The 15288-nt window shown below is 39.2% G+C and overlaps 1 pseudogene; it reads left to right on the top strand.

The window, feature by feature from the left end:
• Positions 1–1442: 1442 nt before the first annotated feature.
• LOC123464731 lies at positions 1443–2165 on the top strand (annotated as a pseudogene).
• The last annotated feature ends 13123 nt before the right edge of the window (positions 2166–15288 follow it).

Genomic DNA, 15288 nt, shown 5'->3' with positions numbered 1-15288 from the left:
AAAAGCTTTAGCAAAATGAAGGAAACTATAAGCAAGGTGGAAAGACAGCCTTCAGAATGGGAGAAAATAATAGCAAATGAAGCAACTGACAAAGAATTAATCTCAAAAATATACAAGCAGCTCCTGCAGCTCAATTCCAGAAAAATAAATGACCCAATCAAAAAATGGGCCAAAGAACTAAACAGACATTTCTCCAAAGAAGACATACAGATGGCTAACAAACACATGAAAAGATACTCAACATCACTCATTATCAGAGAAATGCAAATCAAAACCACAATGAGGTACCATCTCACGCCAGTCAGAATGGCTGCTATCCAAAAGTCTACAAACAATAAATGCTGGAGAGGGTGTGGAGAAAAGGGAACCCTCTTCACTGTTGGTGGGAATGCAAACTAATACAGCCACTATGAAGAACAGTGTGGAGATTCCTTAAAAAACTGGAAAGAGAACTACCATACAACCCAGCAATCCCACTGCTGGACATAAACACTGAGGAAACCAGAATTGAAAGAGACACGTGTACCCCAATGTTCATTGCAGCACTGTGTACAATAGCCAGGACATGGAAGCAACCAAGATGTCCATCGGCAGACGAATAGATAAGAAACCTGTGGTTTGTATACATGATGGAATATTTCTCAACCATTAAAAAGAATGCATTTGAATCAGTTCTAATGAGGTGGATGAAACTGGAGCCTATAATACAGAGTGAAGTAAGTCAGAAAGAAAAACACCTATACAGTATACTAACACATATATATGGAATTTAGAAAAATGATAACAATGACCCTATATGTGGGACAGCAAAAGAAACACAGATGTATAGAGCAATCTTTTGGACTCTGCGGGAAAAGGCGAGGATGGGATGATTCGAGAGAATAGCATTGAAATATATATTATCATATGTGAAAGAGATCACCAGTCCAGGTTTGATGCATGAGACAGGGTGCTCAGGGCTGGTGCACTGGGATGACCCTGAGGGATGCAATGGGGAGGGAAGTGGAAGGGGAATTCAGGAGGGGGAACACATGTACACCTATGGCTGATTCATGTCAATATATGGCAAAAACCACTACAATATTGTAAAGTAATTAGCCTCCATTTAAAATAAATACATTTAAAAAAATGTATGTCAACTTGTTTAATCTTCAGTTTCCATCAGTTCAAACCTTTAATGTTAATTGCTTTCTTTATGCCCCTTTTCAGGATCTGCCAAACTTAATGACCAGGGAAGTAAAAGTAAAAGTAAAGGTGTGTGATGAGCCAGTCTTTATCTGTACACAGATCACGTGGTCAGTGAACATGACACCTTACTTCCTGTTTGGGAGGAGTCACACAGGAACCAGTTACTATGTATATGTGCTGCCAGGCACTCAAAGACACTGAAATCTTAGCTTGAGGCAGAACTGAGCACATTTGTGTAGGGGAATCCATGCCTCATGCCTCTCTCCAGTCTGCTCTGGGTGTTCCTGGCTTTCACCTTCTCTGGCAGGGATGCTCTCAAACATGGGTGCACGTGTTCAGGGTGAAAAGCCTGCACACAGGCACATGGAGCTTCACAGGGACTTGGGGAGGAAAGGAGGATTGGGGAAAAGCAAGCATCTTATGATTTCAGTATGGTTTGTAAATATTTGGGTCCAACATTACTTGAATTTATACATTATTTTGTTTATTATTTCAGCTGTTTTCTTGTCCTTCCCCCCTCCCCCCCAGGATCTAGTGTGGGCCAGAAAGTTACGCAATATTAGCCAGACATAACCAGTCAAGTGCAGAACGTAGTCATCCTGAACTGTCGGTATGAAACAAGTTGGAACGTGTACACCTACTGGATATTTTGGTACAAGCAACTTCCCAGTGGAGAGATGACTTACCTCATTCATCAGTATTCAGAAGATGGAAATGAAAGGGACAGCCACTACTCTGTAAACTTCCAGAAAGCACATAAGTTCATCAGCCTTACCATTTCATCCTTAAAGCTGGAACATTCTGGAAAATACTTCTGTGTTCTCTGGGAATCCACAGTGCTTGAAGTAATAGGAAAAGCTGATCAAAAACGTCAGAGCTTAATAAGAGAGAGCCTCCCTGCTTCGGGACCCAGGTTGAAATGTACAGCTGCAGACACCAGACAAGAAATAGTAGTCCTGTGGTTCCTTAATCTGTGATCTGGATCAGAAGATTTAATTCTAAATAAAAGCTTCTTCTGTGTAATTTGGAAGCAGGTGTCCTGGATGACTTTCTACTAATATTCTCCTCTTGAATTCTTGACTTTAAATCAATCATGCAGAGCATGTGTAACCTTGTCTAAGGTTGTAAACTTTCTCTATAATAATGTAAAGTGACAGTTTCACTAAACTACACTCACATCCCAAACCTGGGTCTAGTTATCTGGAATCATCATGAAAATTATTTCCTTAATCCTTTCTTCTTAGACTTGTGTCACTTAATGTACAATCAGAGAAGCAGGTCACCAGTGGTGTCGAATACAAAATTGGTTATGAAGATTAGAACTCAGGCAACTGCTAGATCTGGTGGAAGAGTGTATACAAAGCTGCTATCTTTGTATGTGGTGCTGAGACTGAATTCATTGTTAATCAGCTGGAGTAGTATTTGTAGAACAAAGTTGGATATAGACCAAAGCACAGTCAAACTGTGACTCATAAGGATATACTAGAACCATGAGGATAATGGAACCAACTTGTCTATGTCTCACCTCCTTCAGTTCCACAGTAGTGAGTGACCTTAGGAGAAGTGGGTGTCATTTGGCATCATGCTAACATACCTACTTGGTCCAAGACAAAGAGAATATGAGGAGGAGGTTTGGTGGGAAGTGCAAGGATTGTGAATCAATGATAAGATGAGCTATCAGTTCAGCAGCAACATGAGTGAGTAACCATAGTCTCTGGAGCCCTGCACCAACCCATAAAACATAAAAACTGTGGCTGCTTCATCAAAACGACCTTCCAAATGTCACACAAATTTCTTTTGTGGCCAACCCTAACCCAGAAAAATATGGGAAGCACATTCTGGGAAAGATATTTCCAGTTAGTTAAGAGAGTACAAAGCTGCTACAGTATCCTCTTTGTTAACTTGGCATCCATCTGTGCTCTTTAACAGCTTCTGAATAAAGACCGTAGCAAAACTATGCTTCCTGCTAGTGTTGTTGTTGCTGTTCAGTCACTAAGTCGTGTCTGACTCTGTGATCCCGTGGACTGCAGGATCCTCTATCGCCCACTATCTTTTGGAGTTTGCTCAAATTCATGTCCACTGAATTGGTGATACCATCCAATCGCCTCAACCTCTGCTGCTGTCTTCTTCTTTTGCCTTCATTCTTTCCCAGCATCAGGGTCTTTTGAGCCAATGAGTTGGCTTTTCTCACCAAGTGGCCAAAGTATTGAAGTTTCAGCTTCAGTATCAGTCCTTCCAGTAAATATTCAGGGTTGATTTCATTTAGGATTGACTGTTTTGATCTCTTTGCAATCCAAGGGACTCTCAAGAGTATTCTCCAGCACCACACTTCTTGCTAATATGATGCAATAATTCCTCATTCAACCCAAAACATTGTAAACATATCCTGCGAAGATTATAGCAAGTTCATTTATCCCTTTGTGGGTGATGTTATTTTCTTTTCTACCTAAGACATACCCTCTCATTGAATCCTGTATCTTCACTACTGAGCTATAATAACATATAACATTGACTTATATTAGCATGTCTTATGTTACTACATGTAGGCAAATTGGAGAAGGGAGTTAAAATTGGTTAAGTAATACATAAATATATTATATCGAATTGAAAAACAAATTTTCATTAGTATTATTGTTCTTATTTCAGCAAATGACCTCATGATCTGGGAAAAATCAAGATCTTGATCTGGGAAAAATCAAGGGCAGAAGATGGAGACAGAGGATGATATAGTTGGATGGCATCATCGACTCAATGAACACATGAGTGAAAGTCATTCAGTTCAGTTCAGTCACTCAGTCGTGTCCAACTTTTTGCGACCCCATGAATCGCAGCACGCCAGGCCTCCCTCTCCATCACCAGCTCCCAGAGCTCAACCAGACTCACATCCATCAAGTCAGTGATGCCATTCAGCCATTTCATCCTCTGTCGTCCCCTTCTCCTCCTACCCCCAATCCCTCCCAGCATCAGAGTCTTTTCCAATGAGTCAACTCTTCGCATGAGGTGGCCAAACTACTGGAGTTTCAGCTTTAGCATCATTCCTTCCAAAGAAATCCCAGGGCTGATCTCCTTCAGAATGGACTGGTTGGATCTCCTTGCAGTCCAAGGGACTCTCAAGAGTCTTCTCCAACACCACAGTTCAAAGACATCAATTTTTTGGTGCTCAGCCTTCTTCACAGTCCAACTCTCACATCCATACATGACCACAGGAAAAACCATAGCCTTGACTAGATGGACCTTTGTTGGCAAAGTAATGTCTCTGCTTTTGAATATGCTATCTAGGTTGGTCATAACTTTCCTTCCAAGGAGTAAGTGTCTTTTCATTTCATGGCTGCAGTCACCATTTGCAGTGATTTTGGAGCCCAAAAAAGTAAAGTCTGACACTGTTTCCACTGTTTCCCCATCTATTTCCTATGAAGTGATGGAACCGGATGCCATGATCTTCGTTTTCTGAATGTTGAGCTTTAAGCCAACTTTTTCACTCTCCACTTTCACTTTCATCAAGAGGTTTTTTAGTTCTTCTTCACTTTCTGCCATAAGGGCAGTGTCATCTGCATATCTGAGATTATTTATATTTCTCCTGGCAATCTTGATTCTAGCTTGTGTTTCTTCCAGTCCAGCGTTTCTCATAATGTACTCTGCATAGAAGTTAAACAGGGTGACAATATACAGCCTTGATGTACTCCTTTTCCTATTTGGAACCAGTCTGTTGTTCCATGTCCAGTTCCAACTGTTGCTTCCTGACCTGCATACAAATTTCTCAAGAGGCAGATCAGGTGGTCTGGTATTCCCATCTCTTTCAGAATTTTCCACAGTTTATTGTGATTCACACAGTCAAAGGCTTTGGCTTAGTCAATAAAGCAGAAATAGATGTTTTTCTGGAACTCTCTTGCTTTTGCCATGATCCAGCAGATGTTGGCAATTTGATCTCTCATTCCTCTGCCTTTTCTAAAACCAACTTGAACATCAGGAAGTTCACGGTTCACATATTGCTGAAGCCTGGCTTGGAGAATTTTGATCATTACTTTACTAGTGTGTGAGATGAGTGCAATTGTGTGGTAGTTTGAGCATTCTTTGGCATTGCCTTTCTTTGGGATTGGAATGAAAACTGACCTTTTCCAGTACTGTGGCCATGGCTGAGTTTTCCAAATTTGCTGAGTTTTCCAAATTTCCAAATTTTTCCAAAATTGCAGGCGGATTCTTTACCAGTTGAGCTACCAGGAGACGTGAGTTTGAGCATATTCTGGGAGATAGTGAAGGACAGGGAAGCCTGGCATGCTGCATTCCATGAGGTCACAAAGATTTGGAAACAACTTAGCAACTGAACAACAACAACAACAACAATTTAATATGGGAAACCCTGAAAACACTCTTACCAGGTTATAACTGGAGGAAATTCAACCCTGGTAAGAACAGGGAGGAAACAGAGCACGAAATACTCAAGAAAGGATTTGTTCCAGTTATTGACCTCCAGGTGATGTTGCAGAAACTTTAAATGTCACCTTTAATAAAAGCTCCATTTCACTCCTCTGAGCTTATGTACCTCACAGCTCACTGAGGTGTACATTTGAATAGGCTCAGCACCAGTAACAGTATTTGTCTTTTTCTGTCTGACTTATTTCACTAAGTATAATACATTCCGTGTCTATCCATGTTGTTCCATTTGGCACTATTACATTCTTTTTTTATATTTGATTAATGTTCCATTGTAGGGTGTGCATGTGTGTGTGTGTGTGTGTAGATAGTTAGATGAAAGATCAGTATTTTCTCTATCCATTCATCTATGAATGAACACTTGGCTTGGTTCTGGATCTTGGTTATTGTAAATAATGCTGTTATACACATTTGGGTGAAGATAAAATTTTCAAGAGTTTTTGTTTTCTTGGATAAATACCCAGGAGTGGAATTGCTGGATTATATGGTAGTTATCTTTTTAGTGTTTTGAGAGGAATCTCCGTAATGTTTCCCATAGTAGCTGCAGTGATTTCCAACCCAGCAGCAGTGCACTAGGGTTTCCTCTCCTCTGCATCCTCACCACACCTGTTATTTTTTTTTCTTTTGATGATAACCATACTGATAGATGTGAGGTGACACCTCATATTGACATAGATTTGCTCTTTTTCTGAATATTAGACACTTTGGGTATCTTTTCATGTACCTGTTGGCTCTCTCTTTGGAAAAATGGCTACTCAGGTCCTATGCCCATTCTTCAATCAGATTGTGTTTTTGATATTGAGGTATATGATGTCTTTATGCATTTTGGATATTAACCCCTCATTGTAAATATCTACTCCCATTTAGTAGTTTGCCTTTTACTTTTGTTGATGGTTTCTTTGCTTGAGCATTAGATTTTAGTTTGGTTAGGTCCCATTTATTTAGTTTTCCTTTTGTTGCCATTGCCTTTGGACAAATAAGTATTGCAAAGAGACATGTCAGTGAACATACTGTCTATATTTTCTTTACGAATTTTAAGGTTTCAGGTCTTACATTTCAGTCTTTAATCCATTTTGAGTGTATATTTGTATATGTTGTGAGAAAATGTTCTAGTTTTAGTCTTTTCCTTGTAGGTGTTCAGTATGGTCAACACCACTTACTGAAGAAACTTGTCTTTTCCCCTTTTTAAGAAGCTGGATAAAGTCATTCAGAGTAATATCTCTGTATGGCCACAGAGGGGCAACACTGCTTCAGAGAAGATTAATTTTTGTCTCATACACAGATTCTTCCAGGAGCCAGAAAGGATCCTTTAAATATCTATCAAATGTTTATCTCCAACTTTGCTTCAATTTACATCTATCATTCTTGTATGTATGTATGTATCCATCTATCTTCCTAAATAGTATCTGTGTATATTTGTCCAACAGTTTGAAAAGTATGACTTTGAAAGTTAATATCTCTGTAAATAATATATGTTGTCCTTTAAGATTAAGGCCACATTAGTTTCTCTAATATAAATTTATAATGTTTTCACCCAGATACATCCCAAACTGCAATCATACTGAGTCAATCAGTGCCAGAATTCCCTTACCCCATTCTTTACTAAATCTAGAGGTGGTGTAAGTTCCAGTTCAAGCAGCTCCTCCATCAGAACTACTCTCTGACTGAGCCCAGAAGCAAGTCCATTATCATTTTCTTGGGTGCATCATATAGAAACACATTTCTATTTAGTAGCTTTTATCTGAATGTACTTGAGTATTGGGAGTAGGTTGACTGAAGATTGTTATTTCTGTCTCTTTCTTATATGAGACCCAAGTATGACCATTTAGTAGGCACTTAGTATCACTAGTAAATATATACTGAAGACATTTGTTAACAAAAAAAATGAATAAAAAAGAAAACACACCAAAATTTAGCAAACAATAAAATATCCCCTTAGAGAGCTCGAGTAGATGGGATTAGATTGAGTGGTGGGAATGGTTATCATTCTTTTCTGTTGAACCGTGAAGATGTTTTTCTTTGATAGTATCTGAGATCACATTAATGCAGAGATCGGAAACTCTTCTCTGTGCTTCAAAAATATGAGCTCCTTTGTTGCAGCCTGGAGGAGCAGAGACCAGAACCTACCCCATGACTGGAGGGTGTGGCAAACTGTGCCCTTATGATTGTCCTAGTAAGCATGCCGAAGGGACATTCTTGGGTGGACTTGCTCTCTGCTCCGCTTCACTGCCTACACCTGCTTCCGTCCCCATGGAAACAAAACAAGATGTTCCTGATCAACAGCACAGCCTTAACTTTACTCCCTCTTTATGGTGTGCTAATCAAACTCTCCAGTATAACTATTCCCTAATGATCTCATGTGTCTTCTGCCAATAAAAGTGTGGGCTGAAAGGAGCCATTTTGTCTTCCTGCCATGGAGAGTGGGAGGGCCCCCTGACTCCCCATTTACCAAATTAAATGTGTCTGTCTTTTCATTAGGCGCTTGCCCGAGTTTCAGATCTTTCTCACCCGCTGTGCTGGAGGAGGCACTCCTTAATTTCTGTCTCTATACCCTGATGTGTGGACTTCAAAAGCCAAACTGATTCTTCACAGTTTTGTATTTTACCTGTGAGGTTAAGGTGTAACTCAGGATGAGAACTACCAAAAATGTTACATTACTGAATGATCATGGTCCCATATCTTCTGAATTCTGCAAAATTTTTCTTGTCAATTTTATCCTTTGGAGGTCAAAGAGCCTCCACAATAGATTATTCCAGTGCTTCTCAATTTATTTTCTCCATACCTATTCTTGGAAATATTTTATTTGCCTGATTTATATTTTAGAAGAAATATAAATTGAAACTGATTTAATTATCTTTTTTTTCCCTACTTCTTAAGGTCATGTATAGTGTGGAAACATCTGAACAATGGTGTTAAAATTTAAGTTCCACCAAGACAAAAAGACCATATATTCTTTTTGTTCTAATTCATAAGCTTAGCTTGTGAAAGTGAAAGTGTTAGTTACTCAGTAGTTTCTGACATTGGGACCCTGCCAGGCTCCCTCTGTCCGTGGGATTCTCCAGGCAAGAATACTGGGGTGGATTGCCATTTCTTTCTCCAGGAGATCTTCCTGACCTAGGGAACAAACCTGGGTCTCCTGCTTGGCAGGCAGATTCTTTACCATCTGAGCCACCAGGGAAGCTTAGCTAGTTATGATATATTTTGTCCCTTGTGTACTCTCAATAGACTTTAAGTTTGCAAAAAAAAAAAAAAAAAAAGTAGAGAGAGAAAGAAATGCCCCCTACATACTAATCTTGTGACTTCTTGGGAGTCCCTCTCTTCCCCATTGTAATATAACATTATTCCCTATTAACACATCAAGTTGTCCTGATATATGATTTTTAAACTTCTAGGAGGTGTAAGGAAAGAAAGATGGGGATAGTGTGGGAGAAATTCTAACATGCTCTTTATCCATTTAAGTTGGGGGAGCACATTTCTGATTCCCAATTAATTTGATTTTTGGTGATTCTAAATTAGCACCAAATGAGAACTAGTACTTTTGAGAGAGAGAGGTTTAAGTGAAAGCAATTGTGAGAGGGTGAGGCCCACTGAAAGAATAAAAGCACGTGTGAATGTCAAGTCAGAGTTCCAGCTGGCTGAGAAGAGCAGAAGAGGAACTTGAGTTGCCACTGAGCACTGGTGCCAGGAACAATGGACAAGATACTGGGAGCATCATTTTTGATTCTGTGGCTTCAGCTAGTCTGTAAGTTGTGGAGGAGAAAACCTAAGATATTTCATTAATTAGGGGGACTGAGACAATTGGATTACAAACAAGTTTATGCAGATAGAAACTTGGAAAAAGAAATATATTTTATGGAATTAATGGCTTTTATCTCTTTAAGCAGGGGTGAATGGACAACAGAAGGAAACAAGTGACCAACAGCAGGTGAAACAGAGCCCTCAATCTTTGACAGTCCAGGAAGGAGAGATTTCCATTCTGAACTGTAGTTATGAGAACAGTTTATTTAACTACTTCCCGTGGTACCGACAATATCCTGGTAAAGGCCCTGCACTCTTGATAGCCATACGTTCAGTTGAGAATGAAATGAAGGATGGAAGACTCACAGTTTTTCTGAATAAGAGTGCCAAACAGCTCTCATTGCACATCTCAACTTCCCAGCCTGGAGACTCAGCCACCTACTTCTGTGCAGCAAGTGCACAGTGCTCCCCAGGCACCTGCAGCCTGTACCCAAACCTGCAGTCAAGGCTCCAGACACACCCTGCTGCGCAGATGAAACACACACACACAATTTGTTTGTGCATAAAAAGTCTAGTACAGCCACTATGGAGAACAGTGTGGAGATTACTTAAAAAACTGGAAACAGAACTGCCTTATGATCCAGCAATCCCACTGCTGGGCATACACACTGAGGAAACCAGAATTGAAAGAGACACGTGTACCCCAATGTTCATCGCAGCACAGTTTATAATAGCCAGGACATGGAAGCAACCTAGATGTCCATCAGCAGATGAATGGATAAGAAAGCTGTGGTACATATACACAATGGAGTATTACTCAGCCAGTAAAAAGAATACATTTGAATCAGTTCTAATGAGGTGGATGAAAGTGGAGCCTATTATACAGAGTGAAGTAAGCCAGAAAGAAAAACACCAATACAGTATACTAATGCATATATATGGAATTTAGAAAGATGGTAACAATAACCCTGTATACAAGACAGCAAAAGAGACATTGATGTATAGAACAGTCTTTTGGACTCTGTGGGAGAGCGAGAGGGTGGGATGATTTGGGAGAATGGCATTGAAATATGTATAATATCATATATGAAACGAGTCGCCAGTCCAGGTTCGATGCACGAAACTGGATGCTTGGGGCTGGTGCACTGAGACGACCCAGAGGGATGGTATGGGGAGGGAGGAGGGAGGAGGGTTCAGGATGGGGAACACATGTATACCTGTGGCAGATTCATTTCGATATATGGCAAAACCAATACAATATTGTAAAGTTAAAAAATAAAATTAAATTAAAAAAATAAAATAAAAATAAATAAAGATGAAGACTTAAAAAAGTCTTAATATATTTAAGAAAACTGAAATTATACAGAATTTATTCTTTCATCAAAATGGAATTGATACAGAAAATCAGTTGTTAAAATATGTCTCTAAAAACTTCCAAACATTTGGAATGTATGTACTAACTTAAAAATAACCGTGGGGTAAAGAAACAATTACAATGACTTTAGAAAATATTTTGAAAGTAAATATTGTGAGAGCACATGATATAAACATGTATGAGGTGCAGCTAAAATAATACATAGAAGGAAATTTATCTTTTTAAATACTTATATCACTAAAGAAAAAAAGTTGAAAAACTATTATCAAGACTTGCAGCAAAAGATGATGGAAAAGCAAATTAAATTCATCACCAACTGAAAGAAGTAAATAATAAAATGTTGGATTGGTGAAATACAAAGAATGCTATGGAGATAACCATGAAATACAAAGTCAACTTTGTTAAAAAGATTAATAAAATTGATATATTCCTAGGTAGAATTGTCCACAGGAAAAAGAAAAAACACAAATTATAAATATTAATAAAAAAGACAACTATTCTGCAGGTTCTATAATGTTTTAAGGGTAATGAATGAATATCATTACGTTTATGTCACTTCGTAAGTGTATAGAGGTAGATCTACACAGGTTGGGAAAACTTATATTTTGAAAAAATGCAAAGACAACTCAATGGAGGTGACATAGTCTCATGAGCAAATGAGGTTGGGACAACTGAATATTCTTGGGAAATAATTGAAACTTGGCCTAAATATCACATCTTATACAAAAATTTGGGCACAGTCTCAAAATGGACCATCAGTTCAGTTCATTTCAGTTCAGTTGCTCAGTCATGTCTGTCTCTTTGCAATCATGGACTGCAGCACACCAATTTTCCCTGTCCATCACCAACTCCCCAAGCCTGCTCAAACTCATGTCCATCAAGTTGATGATGCCATCCAACCATCTCATCCTCTGTCATCCCTTTCTCCTCCTGCCTTCAGTCTTTCCCAGCATCAGGGTCTTTTTCAATGAGTCAGTTCTTTGCATCAGGTGGAAAAGTACTGTAACTTCAGCTTCATCATCAGTCCTTCCAACAAATATTCAGGGTTCATTTCTTTTAGGATTGAGTGTTTTGATGTCCTTGATGTCTAAGGGGCTCTCAAGAGTCTTCTCCAACACCACAGTTCAAAAGCATCAATTCTTCAGCACTCAGCTTTCTTTATGGTCTAACTCTCACATCAATACATGACTGGTGGAAAAACCATAGCTTTGACTAGACAGACCTTTGTCCTACACCATATATCGACAAAGGTCCTTATTCCTAACCCAGCCTAACTTAAAGGTGCTCAACATTTACATTAGTGTACAGTTGGAAGAAATCGTCTAACACAAAGTCTATTTTATACTAAAGTGTTGAAAATCTCATGCAATTCCTTGAGTACTGTACTAAAATTGCCGTGCTGCATGGGGTCACAAAGAGTCAGACATTACTGAGTGACTGAACTGAACTGAACTCAACTGAAAGTGGGGCTTCCCAGGTGGCACTCATGGTAAAGAGCTGGCCTGCCAATGCAGGTAACGTAACAGACTTGGGTTCAATCCCTGGATCAGGAAGATGCCCTGGAGGAGGACACGGCAGGCCACTCCAGTATTCTTGCCTGGAGAATTTCATGGACAGAGGAGCCCAGTGGGCTTCAGTCCATAGGGTTGCAAAGAGTCAGACGTGACTGCAGTGACTGGGCACACATACACTAAAAGTGAAAAACAGAGTGATTGTGTGAGTACAGAATGAGTGTAAGTGGGCTGCTTGTTTATTGTCATGATCTCAGGGTGGCCAGGAGCTCAGCTCACTGCTGCTGCCCAGAATCACCAGAGAATATTACACCACATCTTGTTAGCATGGGAAAAGATCAAATTTAAAAATTCAAAGTATGGTTACTACTGAATGTGTATCACTTTCTTACCAATGTAAAGTTAAAAATCTGAAGTCAAAACATCATAAGTTGGTGAGTCTGTAGTGATGAAAAGAAACAGACTATTGATACTTGCAATAGCCTAGATGGGGATTCCTAGATGGGTCAGTGGTAAAGAATCTGCCTGCAATGCAGAAGACCCAGGTTTGATGCCTGGGTCAGGAAGATACCTGGAGAAGGAAATGGCAACCCCCTCCAGTATTCTTCCCTGAGGACAGAGGGGCCTGGCAGTCTACAGTACATGGGGTCTAAAAAGAGTACAACATGACTTAGCAACTAAACAACAATAGCCAGGATGGATCTCAGGATGTTATGCTGAATGAAAGAAAAATCAATTTCAGAGGCTACATGATGTATGTTTACACTTATTGGATATTATGATTGTATATATGGTGTGATTCTACTTATACAACATTCTCAAAAGGACAAAATAAAGAGATAAAAAGGATATTAGTAGTTACTGGGATTATAAAGAGCTGCAGGGGTAGGGAGGGTATGGAAAGAAGGTTTGTTTAGAGAGATGTGTCATGATTTTGGTGGTGGTACAAGAACCTATATATGTGATAAACCTTCATAGAGCTTTATATCAAAACCAAAGAGCACATATAAAAACTGATGTATAAGATTATGGTCTGTATTTTGATAAAAATGTCATCAATGTCAATTTACTAATATTTATGTGATTATTATATTAATATATATCTATATTTTATAACATCGTGCTGCTTCACAGGCTGATGCAGTCATTCATCATCTCCTCTGCTTAGTTACAAATAATTTCAAGCCCAGGGATTAGTTACCTGCCAGCGCTCAGAAGTGAAAGGGACGGAAGAGTAGATGTCTCAGAGAAATACAAACTTGCCTCCCTGCTTCACTCATTCATGAATCATTTTGATCTTAAATTCTATGAACTGGCACTGTTTTAGACCTTGCCTGTATTTTTCTTTTCTACTTGTCTATTTGCCTTTCATTCTTTTACATTAATTCATCCATTACAACACTGAAACCAAATGGAAGATTGACAGTTACATTCCACATGAACATGAAACAGTGCACAGAACTGCAGTCACCAACTTCTGTGGTGTCGACAGGTACTAAGTGTCTGCAGTCTGTAGATATTGAGGTTTGTAGAAGTGTATTACAGCAGTACATTAGAGAAAGATCTGGCATGTTTATCTTAACTTTATTTTACAAAGAGAAATAATAATGAGTGACTGAGAAGTTAGACTGAATACTCTGAACCAATGAGATAGAAAATGTGACATTTGGATGATTCTAGTACACATGATCTAATAAGTACAATTCTACATTTAGAGGCAACAGGATTGAATAGCCTGATTTCCCTCAAAGTTTAATACATAAGACTCAGTATCAGATTTCAAAAGAATAATATTTTATTCCAGTTATAATTTCATTTAAACATAAACCATCAAATAGACTCTGAAATTCAGATGAACTTTTGTTTTTAAATCACTTCATGTTGAAGTAGTTTTATTTATTGAAAAATCTAAGTCCTGGAATTCAGTAAAAAAAAAAAATGATGACATTAATTACTTTGGTTATGATTGCTTTTCACTCAGAAGGCCTAAGATCTGTGAAAGTTTTAAAACAGTCACTAGATTCTGGATGGAGAATGGTAAGTATAGGCTAAATGAATGACCAATCAGTAGATTACAAGAAAGTTTCAGAGGCTATTCTAAATTATATCTTAAACAGATCAGATCAGTCGCTCAGTCGTTTCCGACTCTTTGCGACCCCATGAATCGTAGCACGCCAGGCCTCCCTGTCCATCACCAACTCCTGGAGTTCACTCAGACTCACGTCCATCGAGTCAGTGATGCCATCCAGCCATCTCATTCTCTGTCGTCCCCTTCTCCTCTTGCCCCCAATCCCTCCCAGCATCAGAGTCTTTTCCAATGAGTCAACTCTTCGCATGAGGTGGCCAAACTACTGGAGTTTCAGCTTTAGCATCATTCCTTCCAAAGAAATCCCAGGGCTGATCTCCTTCAGAATGGACTGGTTGGATCTCCTTGCAGTCCAAGGGACTCTCAAGAGTCTTCTCCAACACCACAGTTCAAAAGCACCAATTCTTCGGCGCTCAGCCTTCTTCACAGTCCAACTCTCACATCCATACATGACCACAGGAAAAACCATAGCCTTGACTAGACAGACCTTTGTTGGCAAAGTAATGTCTCTGCTTTTGAATATGCTATCTAGGTTGGTCATAACTTTCCTTCCAAGGAGTGTCTTTTAATTTCACGGCTGCAGTCACCATCTGCAGTGATTTTGGAGCCCAGAAAAATAAAGTCTGACACTGTTTCCACTATTTCTCCATCTATTTCCCATGAAGTGATGGAACCGGATGCCATGATCTTCATTTTCTGAATGTTGAGCTTTAAGCCAACTTTTTCACTCTCCACTTTCACTTTCATCAAGAGGCTTTTTAGTTCCTCTTCACTTTCTGCCATAAGTGTGGTATCATCTGCATATGTGAGGTTATTGATATTTCTCCCAGCAATCTTGATTCCAGCTTGTGTTTCTTCCAGTCCAGCATTTCTCATGATATACTCTGCATATAAGTTAAATAAACAGGGTGACAATATACAGCCTTGACGTACTCCTTTTCCTATTTGGAACCAGTCCA

The sequence above is a fragment of the Bubalus bubalis genome, chromosome 11, assembly GCF_019923935.1.
Source record: "Bubalus bubalis isolate 160015118507 breed Murrah chromosome 11, NDDB_SH_1, whole genome shotgun sequence".
NCBI classification, from domain to species: Eukaryota; Metazoa; Chordata; class Mammalia; order Artiodactyla; family Bovidae; genus Bubalus; species Bubalus bubalis.
Note: the sequence above shows the minus strand (reverse complement) of the source record. Positions and strands in the feature narration are given on the sequence as shown.